The sequence below is a fragment of the Gossypium hirsutum genome, chromosome A02 (genome assembly GCF_007990345.1).
Source record: "Gossypium hirsutum isolate 1008001.06 chromosome A02, Gossypium_hirsutum_v2.1, whole genome shotgun sequence".
In the NCBI taxonomy this organism is placed as follows: Eukaryota; Viridiplantae; Streptophyta; class Magnoliopsida; order Malvales; family Malvaceae; genus Gossypium; species Gossypium hirsutum.
The window spans coordinates 99740547-99756765 of record NC_053425.1 but is presented as its reverse complement, the minus strand read 5'-3'; positions in this window follow the sequence as shown (position 1 = coordinate 99756765).

The window sequence follows — 16219 nt, the reverse complement described above, 5'->3', positions numbered from 1 at the left end:
GATAATTTGTTTGTCACTTTAGACATTAGAGATAGCAAAATTTAACTTAACGAATTTAACAATTATTGTAAGGTCAAGAATGAAGTTCTAAGATGCAAAAAGAAAGGGACTAAATCCACAACCTATGCATAGCATAAGGACTAATAGCATAATCTGAACATTATAATTTATAATAATCAAATCTAATGCTACACAACATTTTATTAAGGGTTAAACGCAAAATTAGCCTTCAAATTATACCATTTTTTCACTTAGATACTTAAAATTTTTTTTTATCAAAAGTCATACCTAAACTATCAATTTCATTTCATTCTATCTCAGAACACAATACAAACCGATAAGAATGTTGCACATAATCATTGACTTTTTGAATTAAATGAGACAAAATTTGTAGTATAAGTACAATTATTAATAAAAGGAAAGGTGTAGGTATATTTTCTATAAATAAATAAAAAAAGTGTAGATTAAATTTTGTTTGAGCATCATATTGATAACATAAAGATATTGTTATATTTGAATATTGTTGAAGAATGAGGCATCCTCAAAGTTTTGTCCCCTGCTATAAAGAAAGCTAAGAAGTGTTTACCAAATGCAATATACACACTAATTAAGGATATGAAATGAACCTTCAACAATCTTATTTCATATAAATTTTACTCTTTCAACTCATTAGATCATATCATTGTCATCAAATTAAATATCAGATAAAAAAACGTTTAATAACATTTCACTCAATCAAGAGATGCAATTCTTATATAGAGCTCTCTCGCCTAAATTAACTGCATTGACTAAAGGGAAAGAGGAGGAAGGAATTCACAGAAAGAGACCTCTCACCCAAACAATGAGAGTAGATCCCTTGCCTAGACAATGATAAACAAGGATTTGTCCAAAATCAATAAGAAAGTGGCTTCAAGAAATAACTAGCCTAAAGAATAAGCCTCATCAAACAATACATGATCTTCATATATTAAATCTAAGTTGTTCCCTTGATTGACACCAATCTCCCTCATGTATAACACATAGACAAGCGCCAAGTCACATTGACTCCATCTGAGGACTCCTCAACATGACAACAAACCTCTGAATCACATCTTAGTGCAAATGTTACAGGCTCACTATCGCCCAGCTGGTTGCTTCTCGTAACAAGATATATGTACTAAAAAAACTCGACTTGGAGGAATAAAAGCCCTCTCCAACAATTAGACCCAATCAAGACTAATCCTGTAGCAGCCCAGTTTAGACCTTAGTCGGAACAGTGGTTTTGGGATCACAAATCTGAGTCAAAAAAATATTTTAATATTATATTTCGTGCTTAAAGTATGTGAATTGATATTTGTGAAATTTTCGTATGAAAATTTCATCGTTTGAGTGTTTAATTTGTGAAGAGGACCTAATCACGTAAAATATAAAAGATGTGTTCTATTTGTTAAAGTGCTTAATTGCTATGTCTTTATATATGTGGGGTCTTTATGATGCAATTAGACCATTGAAAGAGTTAATGGACATTAATGGCCATTATTTATGTGTTTATTATATGTTTTTAATGAAGGTTAAAAAGTTAAATGATATATTATTATGAATAAATAAAACAAAGGCATGAAATTAGTCCATTAATGCTTGTTCTTGCCGAAAATATCAAAGAAAAAGAAAAGAAAAAGCTTGCTAGGGTTTTGACACTTATCTTGGCTAAATAGGTATGTGTTTTTGATCGGTTTTTGATAAGTTCTACGTTTTTGTGATCGTTGCTTAGTGTTCTATCATGCCCATGTCTCAATTTCCTATTTTGTTGATGATTTTGAAATTGTGAGTTTTGTGATGTTAGTTGTTGGAAAATAAAAGATATGTGTTGGGTTGATATATTTTGTCTCTGAATTTTTGATGAATTTGTGTAATTTGGGCTAAACTGTAAAAATGAGATTTTGAGAGACTAAAATGAGAAATAAATGAAATATGTGGGCTTGTATGAACACAATAAATATTCGACTAAGCATGGGTGTATAGAAAAATAAAAGCCCTCTCCAACAATTAGACCCAATCAAGACTAATTCTGTAGCACCCCGGTTTAGACCCTAGTCGGAACAGTAGTTTTGGAATCACAAATCTGAGTCAAAAAATATTTTAATATTACATTTCATGCTTAAAGTATGTGAATTGATATTTGTGAAATTTTCATATGAAAATTTCATCGTTTGAGTGTTTAATTTGTGAAGAGGACCTAATCACGTAAAATTAGGGTGAGCAAAATTCGATTCGATTAGAAAAAATCGAAAAAAAAATTTGAATTTCGAATTATTCGAATCGAGTTAATCGAGTTAATCGAATCAACTCGAATTTTTTTTCGAATTTCGAGTTAGAGTCGAGTTGAATTCTCGAATTCGAATAACTCGAATAATTCGAATAAACTGAATATAAACTATATTTTTAAATTTTTTTAGATTTTAAGCTTTTAGTAATTATAAACCCAAGCCCAAATATTTTATTAATTTATTTTATCCCATTTTTTCCCCACCCCAACCCAAGCCCGTTTGCCCAAAATATTATTTTCCCAAAACCCATTCCTCCCCCAAATCCAAATCAATTCAAACCCCCCATACCCCAGCTGTAGCCAATTCCAATTTCCAATTATTTTTCTTATTATCTGATTCTCCCTGCCCCCAACTCTGTTTTGTATGAAATGAAACTTTAAAATTAAACTCTTTATTCAAACCCCCATTTCCATGAAACCTTAAACTTTATTTTTCTAAAAAAAACCCTAAAATTAAAATCCTTCTTCTTCTTTTAATTCATTACAACCTTCAAATTAAAATCTTTACTCCAAATCGAGTAAGTCTTTGTCTTTGTTGAACTGTTATGTAATACGCCCATGCATGGGTAATTTAATTTTTATGTTTACTTTGCATGCATGATTTCTTTAGGAATTTTGATGCATTCTTCTTGCTGTAAATTTTCATCAAAATGGTGTAAATTGTTGGCATGTATGATAAACTTCTGTAGAAGCATATACTTGCAAAGAAAGACAATTTTTTTTTCTTTTTCCAAGCCAAGGCTGATTTGGTTCCCCAGAGCTTTTGAGTCAATAAAATGCTTTCAAGCATTGTTTTTCAAACATAAGGCTTATTTATTACTCAACCTTGATATAAACATGCGCATACATGGACCTGGATAATGAGATAGAAGTGTTTCTGTGATTAAACTAATTTGAGCTTATGTTTAGTTTGTAAGAATTTAGTTTGCTTTCTTGCCTGCAAAAATGCTGCAGGTTTTGTTCATAATGTATCGTTTTAGGATAAATGGTCATTTTGAGATGTAATGTTTGTTTTATGAGGGATGCTGTGTGATGTCTGGTTCCCTTTCACCATAGATTTCAATTTGTATGCCCCTTTTCTTTGCAGCAAGTTTTTGAATTTTCCAGGAGTAAAACATAACAAATGGCCTTTCTATTTCCTTTGCTAGATGCACTACACACTCTTTTTTTTCTTTTAATTCCTTTTCTTTTTATTGCAATAATATCCCCACAATTTGTATCAACTTCATAAATGTCAAACCTTGATTCTTACCTTCAACTACTTTTGTGCAGGAAGAAGTTAATTGCAGATGCAAAGGCCAGTTTTATTCGACAAATACCTGAACCACTAAAGGAAGAACTAATCAAACGTGGTGAGTTGGAATATTGACAAAAGTTTTGATCTGTTGAGGCCTTGTAGAAGTTGTTTTCTTATTTCTTCAATATAATTTTGTTTTGGCTGAAAAGTGAGGAAATCTTAATTCATTTTGTATGAAGAACATTTTGGAAGAAATCAATTAGTATTAAAATATTAGACCCTCGAGTCAAAGTGCGAGATAATTTTATAACCGATTCTTCCAACCTTTTTGGTCTCATGGATCCGGTTATTGTGCGTCTATAAATTTTTATATTTCTTTTCATTTATATATAATTTCTTATAACCACAGTAATTTATATTTATTTAAATTTTAAGTGATATAATCGTATCGTATGTTTTAAATTCTAATCTTAATTCATTTATTTTTCTTTTCAAGTCCAAAGCTATATGGTAACACTAAATTTCAAAGCAGTCTTTCATTGGCAAACTGTAGTCATAATACTGTTATATAAAATTGTCTAATAATTACTTCAAATTTCAGCAAGTTTGAATAAAAATTTATACTAAAAATATGAATTTAAACCAAAAAAAATGTATCGCTTCAGTTTCCCTTCAAGTGAGATCTATTTTCTAATAATATTATGTAATTTATTTACAATGATTGAAGAAGAAAAAACCTACAGCAGTGGGCGATGATGGGGGTTCAGGGAATTTTAGCTTTATCCACTATTCCACTTGATGTACAATAACCCTTAACAAATATGAATTAGTATCCTTATAATGTGTTATTAAGTGCTATCTATTTTTAATTTATGCTATTGTACTATTATATTAATTAATTTATGCTATTATACTATTATATTAATTAATTTTTAATTTAACTAATTTATTAAGTTTGATTTTAAATCAATTATTGGTCATGGTTAGTGATTGCAACAAATGTTTACTTGTAGATGAGTGATCCAAAGCGAGATAGTTCAACTCAAAGTTCACAAAATTCTTCCCCAAGTAAAGATGATCAAACAACAACCAATGAAAATGTTCGAAAAAAGATTACTCCAAGATCAGCTTGTTGGAACCATTTCACCAAATTTGTGACTAAAGAGGGGGAGAAGAGAGCAAGGTGCAATACCTGTGATGTTACTTACACCATGGAATCAACTTCGGGTTCTACAACAAATTTGAATAACCATTTGAAAACATGCCTAAAAAGACCTCGAGGTAATATTTCTAATCCGAAGCAATCAGAATTAGCATTTGTGAAGGTTAGCTAAGAAACAACGGATTTATCAACTTGGGTGTTTGATAAAGATGCTGTTAGAAGAGCATTAGTTCGTATGATAATTGTGGATGAACAACCTTTTAAAATTGTAGAGGGAGAGGGTTTCAAATACTTTCTTTCTATAGCATGCCCACGGTTTAGTCTTCCATCTCGTTGGACAATTAGAAGGGATTGTCTTGATTTATTTAACTCCATGAAGAGTGTGATGAAGAACTGTTTTGAAAAAGATATAAGTAGAGTTTGTTTAACTACAGACACTTGGACTTCATTGCAGAGGATATCTTATATGGTTTTAACAGCACATTGGGTGGATGATGAGTGGAGGTTGCAAAAAAGGATTATAAATTTTTGCCCAATATCAGCTCATAGAGGTGAAAGCATAGGTCAATCCATTGAAAAATGTCTTCGAGATTGGGGGATTGAAAGGGTCTTCACTATTACGGTTGATAATGCATCCGCCAATAGTGTTGCCATTGAATATTTGAGAAAGAAATTCAATCATCGAAATGCTTCTATTGCAAATGGAAAATTTATTCATATGAGATGTGTTGCACACATTCTTAATCTCATTGTGCAATACGGTATTAAGGATGCTTCTGTGTCTGTGGATCGAGTTAGAGGTGCTGTGAGGTATATAAGAGCATCACCATCGAGGTTGAAAAAATTCAACCAACGGGTAAAAGAAGAAATGATAGATAGTAAGGCTCAATTGTGTTTAGATGTGCCTACTAGATGGAACTCAACATATATGATGTTAAAGGTGGCTAAAAAATACGAGCGTGCATTTGAATCATATGTACGTGATGACCATAATTTTTTTCTTGATCTTACTGCTGGAGATGGAGTTCCTACATTTGATGATTGGGAAATTGTTCGAAGAGTTATAAAAGTATTGGAGCCTTTTTATCATCTTACATTGAAGGTGTCCGGATCTTTGCATGTTACCTCTCATTCACTTTTTGAAGTATTGACGGATGTACATTGTCTTTTTGATGGGTGGCAAGATTGTGGAGATCTAGACATAATTTCTATGACTTCCAAAATGAAAGAGAAATATAATAAGTATTAGGGTGAAGGAAACAAGATCAACATGCTAGTTTACTTGGCGGTCATCTTTGATCCGCGATGTAAAATGAGTTTTTTGGACTTTGGGGTCAACTTGCTTTTTCCTAATGTTGCTAATGAAATTATGAAAATGATTGATAAAGAATTGCATTGCTTGTTCAATGAGTATTCTTCTAACGCAGGGAGAATTGAATTGTTTGAAGGTAGTCTAGTTCTTCAACAAATCTTTGCAGTTCAATGGAAATAGATCAGTCAGAAATGAAAACGGGTTTGGCCAAACAAAAATACCTTAAGAAGAAGAAACAAGTTGGATTAGAAAGCAAATCTGAGTTGGATAGATATTTGGGTGAGGATGAAGAAGTAAACAATTCAAGTTCATTTGATTTACTATTGTGGTGGAAAATGAATAGTCCTAGATTCCTTATTATTGCACAAATGGCTCGAGATATTCTTGCTATTCCTATCTCAACAGTTGCCTCAGAAAGTGCATTTAGCACGGGTGGACGTGTTCTCGATAGTTTTAGAAGTTCTCTAACTCCTCTCATGGTCGAGGCTTTGGTTTGCACACAAGATTGGCTTCGAAAATCTAATGATGCCATCAATCTTAAAGATTATGTTGATGAACTTCAAACCATGGAAGATGGTAATATATAAATTTTAATTTATAAAATAAGTTTTTGTATTATTTATATTAGTAAGCATTCCCATAATTTAACTAACATTTTTGTTTTTAAATTTGCTAGATTTATTCAAAATACCCGAAGATCAAGAAGGTAACATACTTAGCATTAGTTTATAAAGTTAAATGTTTATTTAATTTATTTTTGCAAACATTTTTTATCATTTAACTAACTCAATCAATACTTTTACTAGATGTTTCAAGATTATCAACTGTGATTGAAGCACAAGAAGAAAGTTAAACTATTCTATAATGGTTTTGGAACTGATGTGTTATTGTTATTAGTTTGGTTTGGTTTGGTTTGTTATTGTTGTTGGATAATTGAGCTTTTGTTGTGTTCTTTTTTTTTTTGGACTGGTGTAGGTTTCTATTGTATTTTGGATTTTTGCTTATGTTTTTTTTAATTACAATGTTGTTGTATTGTTTTGTTGTTTATTTGGACTCATGAAGAAACTTAAACTATTCTATAATGGTTTTTGAGCTTATGTGTTATTGTTATTAGTTTGGTTTGGTTTGTTATTGTCGTTGGTTAATTGAACTTTTGTTGTGTTTTTTTTTGTTTGGAGTGGTGTAAGTTTCTATTGTATTTTGGACTTTTTCTTATGTTTTTTTTTATTATAATGTCGTTGTTTACTTCGACTCATGTTGTTTACTTTGACTTTTACTTATGTTTTTTTATTATAATCTTGTTGTATTTTTTTTGTTGTTTTTTGTTGTTTATTTGGGTTGATGTTGTGTTGCTTGTATTTATTCACTTATTTACTTTAATTTTTTGTTGTATGATCATGTTTAAAAACTTTAAAGAAAATTATTTTTTTGAAAAATTACATAAAAATAAATAACGCTAGTCATTTTTTTAAAACTTAACTCGAACAAATATATTCGATTCGATTCGATTCGAATTCCATCTCACTCGACTCGATTCGAGAAAATTTCAAATAAAGTTAGGATGATGAAATAAGATTCGAAAACTCGATTAACTCGAAAATTTTCGATTCGATTCGATTCGATTCGATCGAATGCTCACCCCTACGTAAAATATAAAAGATGTGTTCTATTTGTTAAAGTGCTTAATTGCTATGTCTTTATATATGTAGGGTCTTTATGATGCAATTAGACCATTGAAAGAGTTAATGGACATTAATGGCCATTATTTATGTGTTTATTATATGTTTTTAATGAAGCTTAAAAAGGTAAATGATATATTATTATGAATAAATAAAACAAAGGCATGAAATTAGTCCATTAATGCTTGTTCTTGCCGAAAATATCAAAGAAAAAGAAAAGAAAAAGCTTGCTAGGGTTTTGACACTTATCTTGGCTAAATAGGTATGTGTTTTTGATCGGTTTTTGATAAGTTCTACGTTTTTGTGATCGTTGCTTAGTGTTCTATCAAGCCCATGTCTCAATTTCTGATTTTGTTGATGATTTTGAAATTGTGAGTTTTGTGATGTTAGTTGTTGGAAAATAAAAGATATGTGTTGGGTTGATATATTTTGTCTTTGAATTTTTGATGAATTTGTGTAATTTGGGCTAAACTGTAAAAATGAGATTTTGAGAGACTAAAATGAGAAATAAATGAAATATGTGGGCTTGTATGAACACCATAAATATTCGACTAAGCATGGGTGTATAGAAATTTTGTGTATTTTGTGTTTTGTGAAATAGGGACTAAATTGCGAAAAATATGAAATATTAGGGGCAAAAGTGTAATTAGCCCATTTATGTGTTTTTAGATGAATTTGATTGAATATATGATTAAATAAGTTGAATTTGTATTGAATTAGATCAAGAAATGAGAAAATCCGATTTGGATCGGGGAAAGTCGAAAATTATAGAATAGTTGTTTCAGTCCGTTCGTGTTAGTACGAGTCAAGTTCATAAGCAAATAAATGTTGTTAAATTCAAATGTATATGTGTTATATGTACCGAATTGAATTATAATAAATATATGTGTATATGCCGAATTGAATTGAGAGTTGGAGAACTAGTTACAAGCTTGAATCGACAAAGTTTCAACGTCCGAGAAGTCTCGTACGAACCATAGGAATAGTTAGGATACATATGTAATGACATAGGATTTTAATATGTGTTATCGTGTAAGACCACGTCTGGGACGTTGGCATCGATTTGTGATTTACGTGTAGGACCATGTTTAGGACATTGGCATCGTAAATGATTTCGTGAAAGACCCTATCTAGGACAGTGGCATCAATATTTGATTACATGTAAGACCACGTCTGGGACGTTGGCATTGTACGAGCTTATGAGCTATCCGAGTATCCTTATTGATTCCGAACGGTTCAATGGGTATTTCGAGAAATAAATGAGTATATGAATGTGCATCCGAATCAGGTATGTTGCGATGTATATGAAATTAAGCAATGAAAGTGAGTATGATTATGATCAGTTGATATATGATCTATGTGAAAATGAGATGTGGATACTAGCTAGTGAACTATGATTAAATGAATTATATGAAAAATGTGATATTGTAATTGTGTTTTGCCATATATGATTCAGGTACATGTGATTTGTATATGAAATTCTGATATGAAATGTGAGTATGATTCAAATGAACGATATGTTATATATACTCGTTATACGAAATTGTGGTCCTATGTTTCTGACATGAGAATTATGGAAAAATGGAACATGGTTTGGATGTGTGATTTTTTACGGTTATTCGTGTAACACCCCCTACTCGTGTCTGACGTTGGGACCGGATACAAGGCATTACCGGACTTAAACATGCATGCAAATGAAAACCGGCCCTAAAATTTGATTTAATTCAAGACTGTTCAGACACATGCATAACGTCCCTTATTTGGGTCTACGAAGCCCAAAACATACTTTGGAACGGTTTCGGGACTAAACCGAGAACTTACGAAAACCTGGAAAATTTCACGCAACAACAAGTCTTTCATTTTAAACATATTTCACTTTAACCAACATCCATGACTATCAACCTCAACACAAGATATTAGCACATACATGAGTTCAATAACATTCAATATCATCTATTTTAATACCAACATACCACTTGCCTACCATTATTTATGTAATGTACATTCTTACATTAACTAGAACTAGATATGCCAAATCTTATTCTCGTTTAATACCATCTTACTGTGGTTACCAATTTGTCCATTAAACATTCATGTTCAAGGCATTATTACTTATTTACATTTAATTCATGATCCATAGGTATGCATTCAACTTACCTAATGTATCACCAATCATGCACAACAAACAAAGCTAACTACCTCATCACACCAGAAACATAGAACATGACATGATTAATTAAGCTTACAAACCATAGTGAATATGGGCCACATCCCATGGCCATATACGATAACACAACGTAGATCAATAGGTTAGGCCAAATCATAATAATAATACATGTCATAAAACTAGCTTCCTATACATGCCACTCACTTGATATTTCTAATATTTGAATTAATTCTTCCAAAAGTGATAGCTTGATAGTGTGATTCTGCCTCCGACGATCTTCAACCCCGAGCCGACCTGCCAATACTAAAGAAATGGAGAGGAAGGGTAAGCTTTACGCTTAGTAAGTCCATATGAAATTAATAAGCAATTACTAACATGCTTTTCAAGATAAAACACTATAATTGTACAATTACACATGTTCAGGTTAAGCTATTTTATCGAGTTACAGTTACTAAATCATTTATATCTGGATCTAAGAAACTTCAAATTAAGTTCTGTTAATTTTTCTTGAAACAAGACTCATATAACTTTCTCCCATAAAATTTTTAGAATTTTTTACTTAGCCAATTAGTATAGTTTATTCATTAAAGTTTCCCTTGTTTCAGTGTTTGGCTACTCTAACCTCTGTTCACTACGAATCAATTTTCTCTCTGTACAGAATTCAAAGGGCTATGCCGTTTATTTTTCTTAAAAATAGACTCAATAAGGAATCTATACATGTAAATTATAACTCATAATTATTTTTTCACAATTTTTATTGAATTTCTCAAATAGGAATAGGGGATCTCGAAGTCATTCAGACTCTGTCTCACAACAATTTAAATATCTCATAACATAAAATTCAATTGCATGTACCGTTTCCTCTATGTGAAACTAGACTCATTGAGATTTAATTCATATTTTATTCAGCCTCTAACTCAATTTCCAAAATTTATGGTGAATTTTGAATTTTGCATCACTGCAGTAACCCAAAACTGCCAAGGCTAAATTTACTCAATCACAACTATTATTCACTAAATCCATACAATATCATTTCATCCATCATGGAAAGAACACATAATTATGCTTCATAGGCATAGATCCATAATCTCAATGTCATCAAGTATCAAGACTTATTCCTCATCATGTCATTTTCATAGTATTCACCAATACTATATACATCATATATCAAGGCATCACACATAAGTTTAGTGTACATACCTGTACAACTTGTAATTTAACTTAAGAACATACTCACCAATGGCTTGTCTCATTGGGACCATTATCGAATACTCCGTCAAATTACCCGTTGAACACTCGGAATATAATCGGATACACGGAAGCCCGCAGCTAGACAAACTCAATAGCCTGCGGTTTATGTAGCAAAGCTACCATAATCTCACCCATAATGAACTCGGAACACAAATCAACAAGCTCGGGTGTTTGCATCCATAATGAACTCGGAACACAACTCAACAAGTTTGGATGCTTGCATCCATAGGTGAACTCAGATTGCAACTGAACAAGTTCGGATGCCTCATAATTCTCACGAACTCGGACTACAACTCAACGAGTTCGGATCTCAATTTCCTAGTGACATGTCACTTGTATCCTAAACTATTCCTAAGGTTCAAACGGGCTCTTTCCTTGATCATACGCCTTTGCCATATTTCTCGTGATGTCAATATCAATACTCCGATGGCAACTCATATTTTTCAAGTATTCCACATAATTTTTATAATAATTCAACAATAATCATAGCATGTAACAATTCGTAAATAATAATCATCATACCATTATAAAGACATCAACAACATATAGTAATGTTACATCATTTACATAATATCAAATTATTCACATATATGTATACTTACAATTCATATAATATCATAACATAAACATTAAAATACACATTGCATTATTAAAATCATATGAACTTACCTCGTATGCGAAAATGGTCATTTTTACCATTTTGTCCACAACTTGGTATTTTACTGATTTTAGCCTGAATTTCGATTATCCTTGCTCTATCATTTCAAATATAGCCTAATTAGGACTCATATTATTCAAATCAACCCAAAATCATATATTGGAAAAATTACAATTTTGCCCCTAAACTTTTACATATTTACACTTTTGCCCCAAATCTCGTAAATTAAAATTCACCCTATTTTATTATGTTTTATGACATGCTGATCATTTTTCCCTTCTATAGCAACATCCAATTCTCACTCTAACATGTATTTATGAACATTAGGTATTTTTACCGATTATGTCATTTTACTCGTTTTCACGTAAAATCGCTTAGCGAAAGTCGTTTATCTAACACCAAACCTTCATTTTCTATCATTAGACATCAAAATACATGCATATTATTCATGGGTAAATTTTTAGACATGAACCTTAGCTCAAATTAATGGTAGAAATAAGTAGAACAAGTTATCGGGATTTCAAAAATGTAAAGAACTTTAAAAACGGGGAAAAGATGGACTTACAATCAAGCTTGGAAGTTTTAAAAACCCTAGCCATGTCTTCCATCTCCATATACGGTTATGGCATGAGAAAAATGAAGAAGATGACATCTTTTTCTTAATTATTTTAGCTTTATTTACCAATTTACTAAAATACCCTTAATGAAAAATAAATAAAAACATACCATGCCATGTCCATCTTTGTCCACTAATTACAAAATGGGCTATTTCCATTTAAGGACCCCCAATTTAAAAACCATTACTCACAAGTACTTAGTACCTTCGTAAACTAGAATACACATTTTGCAACTTTTACAATTTAGTCCTTTTGACTAAATTGAGTGCCTGAACGTCAAAATTTTCGAACAAGGTTTTCGTGAAATTATTCCGTAAAATCGTAGACCATAAAAATATAATAAAAATAAAATTTTCTTCATCAAATTTATGGCCCCGAAACCACTTTTCCGACTAGGCCCAAAATCGGGATATTACAATTCGAGTTTTGAAATGCATAAAAAGAAATTGATATATTTATATGCATGAAATGTAATAAATGACCATGTTTCGGTTGGTTATGTAATGAAATTGTGCAAGCTTAATTTATATGAATAATCTAATGGTCGTTATTTGAAATTAAAAGAATGGTTTATATGTTCACCGATAAATAAGCCTAATGAAGTTACTTAATGTGGTGATGTTGGACTATATAAGATAAGTGATTGAATATGTGTATGAATTTAACTAAATTTGGCTTATTCAAGTTGAATTATATTCATGATGTTGTGAAGATTTATTTGCTTATGGCTTACTAAGCTCTCGAAGCTTATTCTGTGTGTTTTTCCTATGTTTATAGATTTTCGGAGATTTGCTCGAGTTGGAAGTTGATGGAGACGTCATCACACTATCCGGTTATCATTTTGGTAAATAATGTTTTGAGATTTGGTTATGTGGCATGTATAGGCTATATGTATGTGAATATGTTTTGAGATATAAATATATGTTTTGCCAAGCGATATGGCTTGATAAAGGATGTGAACATGGTTTGGTTTTGTTATGGTTATGTGATAAGAAAATGGTATGATTTGATGCATATGAATGATTAAATGAAATGGTCAATTTGGTATGTGCTCAATTAATAAATTTGGTATAAGTTTGGCATAAAGATGGATAAGAAATTGAGATGTTGGTAACATATGATTTAATATAACTTTGGCTTATGATTTGATATGATTGAAGTATAAGTTATAAGCTTGAATTTGGTTGATAATAATATGGCATGAATGATGTAAGTTTTAGTATTGAAATTGGCTGAAATTATAGTGCAAATGTGTTTGGTTTGATGCTTGTTAAGTTTGACCCAAATTGGGTGGCAAATTGGCTTTTCAAATGGCCTATTTTTGTCCACACGGGCAGAGACACGGGCGTGCGTCTCAGCCTTGTGCGACACACGGTCTGTTGCACGGCCGTGTGTCCCTTGGGGTACCCTACGATTTTAAGTCAATCTTGAGCACGGCCAAGGTACACGGGCGTGTGGCTAGCTGTGTAACCTAAGTCAGTTTCAACCACAGCCAAGGCACACGGGCATGTCTTGTGGCCGTGTGATTAAGTCAGTATGAATGCCCTAATTTGACACGGCCTAGACACACGGGCGTGTCTAATGCCATGCGAGGCACACGGCCTGGTCACACGGGCGTGTGACCTCTGTAACTTAGAAAATTTATTTAAGTTTTAAAAAAATTTGTATGTGTTCAGTTTGGTCCCGAACCTTCTCCAAAGCATGTTTAAGGTTTTGTAAACCTTCTAAAGGGACTATTTGTGTATGAATTGCTATGATATGATGATGTATGATTATGATTTTATAATGTTCCGAGATGTCCAGTAATACCTCTTAACCTTAGTTCGGCGATGGATACGAGTTAGGGGTGTTACAAATCCTCTATATTAAAACCCGACAAATCAAGCCCATAGCCTTCTAACTAGAGGTGTTCATTGATTGAGTTGGGCCTAGGCCAATTTCCAAAAAAAAGTTCAAGTTTGAGCTCAAGCTCAATTCACCCAAATGGCTCATTTTGTTATTTAAAAAAATATTTTTTATTTAAATTTAATTATAAAAACACATAATTATTTTTATGCATTTTCACTTTTAAACAGTTAAATGGGTCTGTTCGACTCAATCAGAGGTTGATAAATACTAAATTATCTTGTCCAAAACTGGTTTAGTATTTAGCTCAAGAACATCTCTAATCCTTACCCGAATGCTTGAAACCACTGATATCAGCTCTTCGCAACATTGTACAAACTGTCATCTTTCACCTTACCCCTAATATCGTGTTAACAAATTTTGTTGAGTTTAAGTAGTTAAAAAGTTCAAGCACAAATTGGAATTTACAATTGAAAATTTTGGACTTTGATTTGAGAAAATAAAGTGCCCAAACTCGCTTGCTAAGATGTATATGAATTTTGATTTTGTGTAATTTTATACATGAAATTTTGATTTATTCCAATTCTCATTAATTATTAATACAATTATTAGTATAACATCATTTTATGTTTATATCTTGTATACAAAAATAATTATATTTATCCAATATAAAAATGATTAGAAAGATCCTTTTCAAATTTGAATTTGTTCATTTGTTCATTTGGATTCTTTTAACTTCATTCTTATTTACTTATTTATTATTTTCCCTCTTTTATTTCTTTTATTTATTCTTTTTCGGGTGTAGATGATGATATCTATACAAATAGATATATATCACATAATTCATATATATTGTACAAAGAAGACTACATGAGTGGATATATAGGAATCTAAACATGTCAAACCACTCGTTTTAAGATCTTCTACATTCTAGTTCTTCCCGTTTTGTCATCTAGCTTATGTTTTTTATATAGCATTTAGCCCGAATGACTCTATGCGATTACGCCAATACTTCTACATATTACGAGTAACGTAGAAGACATCTCTGTTTTTCACTCATATATTTATTTCTTCAAATGTGTATGATTAAATCAAAATTAAAGTTTACATTTGAACTACAATCGAAGTTTCATGCGTATAATTACACCAAATTAAAATTCATTTATCAAATTGCACATTGAATCAAAGTTTATGTAAAATTTTAAGATTTATTCCTTTAATATATAAAAAACTTAGTTTTCATATACATTTTAAACATGATTATCTAGATATTGAAATTTTCAATAATAATTGAAAATATAAAGTTTTATGTTTTAAAATAAAAATTCAATTTCACCACGACGCTCATGCTGTGTTTGAAGTATTTTGGATGAATGAGAATCTTTTTAGTAAGTGCGGCTAATGGAATTGCATTTGGATCCAACTTGTCCGGCCTCTAGTGGAGGGGGCAAAAATGATATTGCACATTTTATGTGACTGTGAGTTTACAAAGGCTATTAGGTTTCGAGTATTACCTGCTCATTGTGCGGCCAGCTTTTTTGCACCGGGATGCACTGGATAGTTGGCAACATTCGAAATTGTCTTAACATTGTAACGCCTGGTTTGGAATTGAGCTTATTCTGTGGTATCTTGGTTTGGCGTCTATGGCATGCCGGTAACAAATTGATTTTTACTGAAGAGTGTGCCACCTGAGGAAATTATTTCTTATTGTTATGGTCTGTCCACACATGTTTTGAATGCAGACCAATATACGTATGTTTGTGCTAACAGTTCGGGTTTAACTGCTCACTAGCAAGCACCAGATATTGAATGGGTTAAGCTTAACTACGACAGGACTGTACACCCAATTTCGAATGGAGCTTCTATTGAGGTCTTAAATGGGATGACCATGGTAACGAGCTCACAGGATTCAGCAGGTATCTGGGGATGAGCTCGGAGCTGCAAGCAGAACTACATGCTATTAGAGAGGGACTGTTGGTTGCCTGG